The following is a 7,800-nucleotide window of genomic DNA, read 5'->3' on the forward strand; positions in this document are numbered from 1 at the left end:
ATTTCGAAACCGAGACCTGAACCAACTATCAACGCGAGACGCAACGGACCTAAAATTACAAGTCTACTATGCACAAGAATATAATATAATATATATATAATTATATAAAATTATATATTATATTATATATTAAATAAATCGCAGCAGCCCACGTTTTAAACTCAATTGGTGCTGGACAGGCTGGCCATGCGATCGCATGGCCAGGAGGAGTTAAATCCATGCGATCGCATGGGCACAAAAGGCAGGCCAGATCTATAAAAGCCACAAGAATTCGACGAGTTTTGACACACCTTCATCAATCATCAACTCTCTGTCACTCTTATATATTTATTTTTTAAATTTTAATATTAAGTTAATAATAATAATAAGGTTATATTAGCTAATGTTTTAAGTTTGTAAGTTGAAACTCTGTCCGTGTAACACTACGCGATAAATACTCATTGTAAGTTATGTTCAACCTTTTTAAATTAATGTCTCGTAGCTAAATTATTATTATGTTTATTTAAGCCGAAGTAATCGTGATGTTGGACTAAATATTAAAGACTGGGTTATTGGGCTTTGGACCATAATTGGGGTTTGGACAAAAGATCGACACTTGTGGAAATTGGACTATGGTCTATTTATGGGCTTTATATTTAATTAACTAAATGATATCTTGTTAATTTAATATAGAGATTACAACTTGATGTATTTATATATAACCACATACGCTTGACTAGGTACGGTGGGCGGGATATCTATAAATACTAATAATTGTTCATTTGACCGGACACGGGGATGAATTAATAGTCAATAGACTCATTAAAACAGGGGTGGATTACATTTAAGGGTAATTGGTGTAATTGTTAATAAAGTATTAAAACTTCAGATTATACGCAGTCGATAACCTGGTGTAATCATTAATCAAAGTATTAAGACCTTATTACGGTTTGAATTCCCAATTAGTTGGAATATTTGACTTCGGGTATAAGATTAATTTGGCGAAGACCATAGCACTTTATAATTATGACCGTTGGACTATTATGGACAAAACCAGATGGACGTATCGAATAATTCAGGACAAAGGACAATTAACCCATTGTAATAAATTAAAATCAAAACGTCAAACATCATGATTACGGAAGTTTAAATAAGCATAATTCCTTTATTTTATATCTCATCGTACTTTTATTTATGGTACTGTAAATTATCGCACTTTTATTTATCGTCATTTACTTTACGCTTTAAAATAAGTTATATTTATATTTAATATTTTGCATTAGGTTTTGACTGTGATATAAGACTTAAAATCGACAAACCGGTCATTAAACGGTAAAACCCCCTTTTATAATAATAATAATAATAATAATAATACTTATATATATATATATATATATATATATATATATATATATATATATATATATATATATATATATATATATATATATATATATATATATATAGTTGTGAAAAATATAGCGTTAAACTCAGCAGATCCTTATGGAACGAACCGGACTTACTAAAAACTACACTACTCTACAATTAGGTACACTGCCTATAAGTGTTGTAGCAAGGTTTAGGTATATCCATTCAAGTTATAAAAACTAATAAGTATTTTTTTAAATATAAGTTTTATTTAAATTTTATTTTTTTATAAGATTAAAATCAGAAAATTTAAACTCAAAAAAAAAATAAATAAATAAGTAATCGAGCCTGGTACTGTAGCAGCCCAAGAACTGGCCTGGTATCCGAAGCCATGCGATCGCATGGCGCAGACACTTAAATCTCATTCGGTTGCATGAGGTTGTCTGACAGCAGAAACCCTAGCATTTATTACGGAATTAGGTTAATTATGATTATAATTGAAATCATTTAGGGTTAGATTTAATTATTATTATTATTATTATTAATTAGTTTTAATTAGTTTGTTTAATTAAATTTCTATTTTAAGTTTTAATTAGTTTTATTAATATATAAATTAATACTTTTATAAAATAATAATATAAAAATAATGTTTTTATAAAAAAATAAGTAATTTTATCATTTCTTGTTTTCTTTTTATAAATTTTATATTTTAATCCTTTAATTTTTAATTTGTATATTTATTGTTCGTAATTAGTTTTAAACTTAGTTTTTACCGTAGTTATTTTATATTTCTAGATTTTTATGCTTTGCCCTAAAATCCCTTAAGTGCTTTTTCTTTAGATTAAGAGTTAGGTGCTTTAGAATTTTTCGACGTCGCTTATCGCTTTAGTTTTAAATAAATTTTAGTGTTTTTTTTAGTAATTGCCGTTTTGGATATAGAATTCCTTTTAAACTTTAATACCTTTAGACGCAACTTTTTAGATTTAGTTTTTAGACTTTTAAGTTTCGACGCTTTACTTTCTTTTTATTATTTTTCGACGTTTGTTTTTCGATTCTTATTTTTTGACGCGCTTTTTCTTTTTCATTTCTACGCTCTAGTTGTTAGGACATAGATTCTTATCTTCTTTAAATTTCGAAGAAAAATTATTTTTAAGCGATTAAATTGATAGACATCCAAAATTTTCTGGTTCGTAGTAATAGTTGGATTTGTTAGTGGCGAGTTGTGGGCTTCCGATTTAAAGGGTCCTGGCTACTTGCTGCATCTATTGGCTATTCGAAACGTGGGCAAAATCAGAAAAGTCTATTAATTTGATAACTTATATAATTTTTATCTTTATAACTAATAGGATATTCTGTGAATGCACCGAGCAAAACGTTCACCACCTTTCATACGTTCACCACCTATAACTCGATCAAGACATCTAGCCAATATTGTCGCCGTTGATTTTCTTTTAGAATCATCATCCAGTCTACCAAGTACTCTAATTCAAATTTCCGATAATCCATTTTTTGAACCCGACCTCACAATTGAGGACCCAGAGGATATTCAAGGACCATTCAGAGATCCTGAACCACTAATCATTCCTCCTGAACCACAAATTATTCATACGGAGATTATCGAGGAAGAAACCGTTAAATCAGAATCTTCTAGTGATTCAGATTCAACAAATTCATATATGGAAGAAACGAAACCTCAAAGTATGGAAGACCGAATGAGAGCCACACGCACGGGCCAAGGTCATGCCATTAATCAGCCAGATGTTAATGCACCAGATTTTGAAAACAAAGGACAAATCCTACACATGATCACTAATCAATGCCAATTTGGTGGTACAGCAAAACAAGATCCAAATGAACATCTTCGAACTTTTAGTAGGATTTGTACTCTATTTAAGATCCGAGAAGTTGAGGATGAAACTATTTATCTCATGTTGTTCCCCTGGACTTTAAAGGGGGATGCCAAAGATTGGTTAGAATCGTTACCTGAAGAAACGATTGATTCATGGGATGTTTTAGTTGAAAAATTTCTTAAAAGATTCTTTCCGGCATCTAAAGCCGTGAGACTTCAAGGAGAAATTGCCACATTCGCACAAAAGCCAAATGAAACTTTATATGAGGCATGGACAAGATTCAGAAAAATGTTGAGAGGATGTCCTCAACACGGTCTAGATACTTATCAAATAGTCCAAATATTTTACAAAGGAGTCGATGTCGCTACACGAAAAGACATCGACACAGCAGCTGATGGTTTCATTATGAAGAAAACCGCAACTGAAGCCCACAAAATTATTGATAATACAGCATCCCACTCACATGAGTGGCATCAAGAAAAAGATATTTTTCGTTCATCTAAAGCGGCTAGAGCCGATTATAGCCATGACTTTGATTCCATTTCTGCAAAGTTAGATGCTTTCGAGAGACGAATGGAAAAGATGACTAAAGATATTCACGCAATACGAATTAGTTGTGAGCAATGTGGAGGACCACATTTGACAAAAGATTGTCTCAGTGTTGAACAAACAATGGAACAAAGAGAGAATGTTTCATACATGAACCAAAGGTCGGAAAATAATTATCAGAATAATTATCAACCGCCAAGACCAAACTACAATCAAAATCAGAATTATAACCGAAATGTTCCATACAACAACCAACAAGGTCCTAGCAATCAACAAGTACCCAATAATACTTACAACCAGGAAAGACCTATTTTCCAAATAAACCACCACAAACCGATGAGAAAAAGACAAACTTGGATGAAATGATGGCAAAGTTAATAGAATCTCAGAACCAGTTATTTACATCTCAGAAACAAACTAATGAACAAAATGCTCAAGCATTTAGAAATCAACAAGCTTGAATCCAAAATCTGGAACAAGAAGTAAGTAACCTAGCGAGGTTAATTGGAGAAAGAAAACCGAGGAGTCTACCTAGCGATACAAATGCTAACCCCCGAAATGAAACAGCTAAAGCCATTACTACAAGAAGTGGTATTACACTTAAACCACCTGAAATACCTATAATTTCTAATGACTCTATTCCTACTACATAGGCACCACAGCCTGAGCAAAAGAAGGAATCAGAACCGGTAGTTGAAAAGGTTAATGAAGATAACACAGTTAAGGCAAAGCCTTATGTTAAACCATACCAACCACCACTTCCTTACCCGAGTAAAATGAGAAAAGAAAGACTTGAAGCCGAGCAATCCAAATTCTTAGATATGTTTAAACAAATAAATGTCAATCTTCCTTTCATTGATGTGATTTCAGGAATGCCAAGATATTTTAAATTCCTAAAAGATCTAATCACAAATAGAAGAAAAATAGAAGAACTCTCGGCTGTTACGATGAATGCTAATTATTCTGCAGTGCTGTTGAATAAGATACCAGAAAAATTATCAGATCCAGAAAGTTTCACAATTCCATATTTTCTGGGTAGTCTTAGTTCAATAGAAGCATTGGCAGACTTAGGTGCTAGTATAAATTTAATGTTGTATTCATTATACGCTAAACTAGACCTTGGAGAATTGAAACCAACACGAATAAGCATACAACTAGCCGATCGATCAATAAAATATCCTAGAGGGATAATGGAAAACATGCTAGTTAAAGTTGGTACTTTAGTTTTCCAGTAGACTTTGTTATTCTGGACATGGAAGAAGATTCTCGAGTTCCTCTTATATTAGGAAAACCATTCTTAAACACGGCTAAAGCAATAATAGATGTGTTTGGTAAGAAACTGACCCTGAGTATAGAGGATGAGAGTGTTATCTTTTCTGTTGATAGAGCTATGCAACAACCGTAATCTGCAGATGATACATGTTATTATGTTCAAACTATAGATTCACAAGAAGAATTGTTACAAGAATTTCCAGAATTACAAGGAACAGGAGAATGTTCTTTAGGAGAAGGAACTGAACCAATTGATGAAGCTGAAATGATAGCCACACTCATAGCTAATGAATACGAACCAACAACAGAAGAACTTCAAGTATTGAAAGAGGAAGACAGATATCGATATAAATCATCGATCGAAGAACCATCGATATTAGAGTTAAAGAAACTTCCAAACCATTTGGAATACGCTTATTTACATGGTAATTTATCCAATCTCTGATAGTCCATGGGTAAGCCCAGTTCAATGCGTACCTAAGAAGGGTGGCATCACTGTCATTAAAAATGAAAAAGATGAGCTTATTCCTACTAGGACTGTAACAGGATGGCGTGTTTGTATTGATTATAGAAAATTAAATGACACCACCAGAAAAGATCACTTTCCCTTACCTTTCATTGATCAAATGTTGGAAAGGTTAGCCGGGAACAGTTACTATTGTTTTTTTGACGGTTTCTCAGGATACTTTCAAATTTCAATTGCACCCGAGGACCAAGAGAAACCCACCTTCACATGCCCTTATAGTACTTTTGCCTACAAACGCATGCCATTAGGACTTTGCAACGCCCCTGCAACCTTTCAAAGGTGCATGATGGCGATTTTTCACGACGTGATAGAAGAATGCATGGAAGTTTTCATGGATGACTTTTCAGTCTTCGATGATACTTTTGAAACATGTCTAGTTAATCTTGAACGAATGCTTATTAGATGCGAGAAATCAAATCTAGTACTTAATTGGGAGAAATGCCATTTCATGGTTAAAGAAGGCATCGTTCTTGGTCATAAAATTTCAAGTGAAGGAATTGAAGTGGATAGAGCTAAAGTAGATGTAATTGCTAAGCTTTCACATCCCGCCAATGTTAGAGGAGTTAGGAGTTTTCTAGGGCATGCTGGTTTTTACCGACATTTCATAAAAGATTTTTCTAAAATTGCCATTCCTATGAATAAACTCCTAGAAAAAGATGCTCCATTCATCTTTTCGGATGAATGCATCAAATCTTTTAATATTCTTAAAGAAAAACTCACTAATGCGCCGATCATGATAACTCCAAATTGGAATTTACCATTTGAACTCATGTGCGATGCAAGTGATTTTGCAATGGGAGCCGTTTTAGGACAAAGGATTGAAACACGATTTCAACCTATTTATTACACTAGTAAGATGTTACAAGGAGCACAAACGAATTACATAACTACTGAAAAAGAACTCCTTGCTATTGTCTTTACTTTTGACAAATTTCGTTCATATCTCGTTCTAGCTAAAACGGTGGTCTATACTGATCATTCTGCTCTTAGATACCTATTTTCGAAACAAGATGCCAAACACGATTAATCCGTTGGATCTTACTCTTACAAGAGTTCGATATTGAAATCCGAGACAAGAAGGGAGCAGAATATCTCGCCGCTGATCATCTTTCTCGCCTTGAAAATCCTGAATTAGAAGTTTTAATTGAATCAACCATACAAGATAACTTTCCTGATGAATATCTCTTGCAAATCGATTATAGTGGAATTCCATGGTTTGCAGACTTTGCAAACTACTTAGTATGTGGATTCCTTGAAAAAGGGTTGTCGTACCAAAAATGAAAGAAATTCTTTAGTGATATAGAACACTATTTTTGGGAGGATCCACATTTGTTTAAGAGATGTTCCGACGGAATAATACGCTGATGCGTATTCGGAGATGAAGCTAGTTAAATTTTAAACCATTGTCACACAGGACCAACAGGAGGGCATTATGGGCCTCAAATCACAGCAAAGAAAGTCTATGACGCTGGATTCTATTGGCCTTCAATTTTCAAAGATGCACACCTTCTTTGTAAATCCTATAATGCATGTCAAAGGGCCGAAAAAATAAGTCAACGTGATGAAATGCCACAAAATGTCATTCAAGTATGTGAAGTATTCGACGTTTGGGGTATTGACTTTATGGTCCCATTTCCAAAATCTCATAATAATCTCTACATTCTCGTTGCCATTGATTATGTATCTAAATGGGCGGAAGCACAAGCTCTCCCAACTAACGATGCACGAGTTGTAGTCAACTTCTTAAAACATCTTTTTGCTAGGTTCGGAACACCGAAAGCTTTAATAAGTGATCCGGGTACTCATTTCTGTAATAATCAACTTGAGAAAGTTCTCAAAAGATATGGAGTAACTCATAAAATCTCAACCGCTTATCATCCACAAACAAGTGGACAAGTTGAAAATACCAACCGAGCATTAAAACGTATTCTAGAAAAAACTGTAGGATCAAATCAGAAGGAATGGTCCATGAAATTGGAGGATGCAAACAGCCTACATATGAAAATTCATTAATCTATAAGGAAAGAACGAAGAAATGGCATGATAAAAGAATCAGAAGTTCAAAAGAATTTAAGGAAGGAGACAGAGTTCATCTTTTCAATTCACGATTCAAGCTATTTCCTGAAAAATTGAAATCAAGATGGTCTGGACCATTCATAGTCAAAAGAGTTTTCCCATACGGAACAATAGAGTTAATAAATTCAAATTGAATTGAATTTAAAGTTAATGGTCACAGAGTTAAACATTACATACATG

At 33.4% G+C, this 7,800-nt stretch overlaps 1 non-coding gene across 1 annotated transcript; it reads right to left on the bottom strand.

The window, feature by feature from the left end:
• Nucleotides 1-3,407: 3,407 nt before the first annotated feature.
• On the bottom strand, nucleotides 3,408-3,514 carry LOC139886976 (small nucleolar RNA R71). Its single transcript, XR_011772832.1, has one exon. It is a non-coding gene; the product is annotated as a small nucleolar RNA R71 (small nucleolar RNA).
• Between the last annotated feature and the right edge of the window lie 4,286 nt (nucleotides 3,515-7,800).

This window comes from Rutidosis leptorrhynchoides, chromosome 1 (assembly GCF_046630445.1).
Source record: "Rutidosis leptorrhynchoides isolate AG116_Rl617_1_P2 chromosome 1, CSIRO_AGI_Rlap_v1, whole genome shotgun sequence".
Classification (NCBI taxonomy): domain Eukaryota; kingdom Viridiplantae; phylum Streptophyta; class Magnoliopsida; order Asterales; family Asteraceae; genus Rutidosis; species Rutidosis leptorrhynchoides.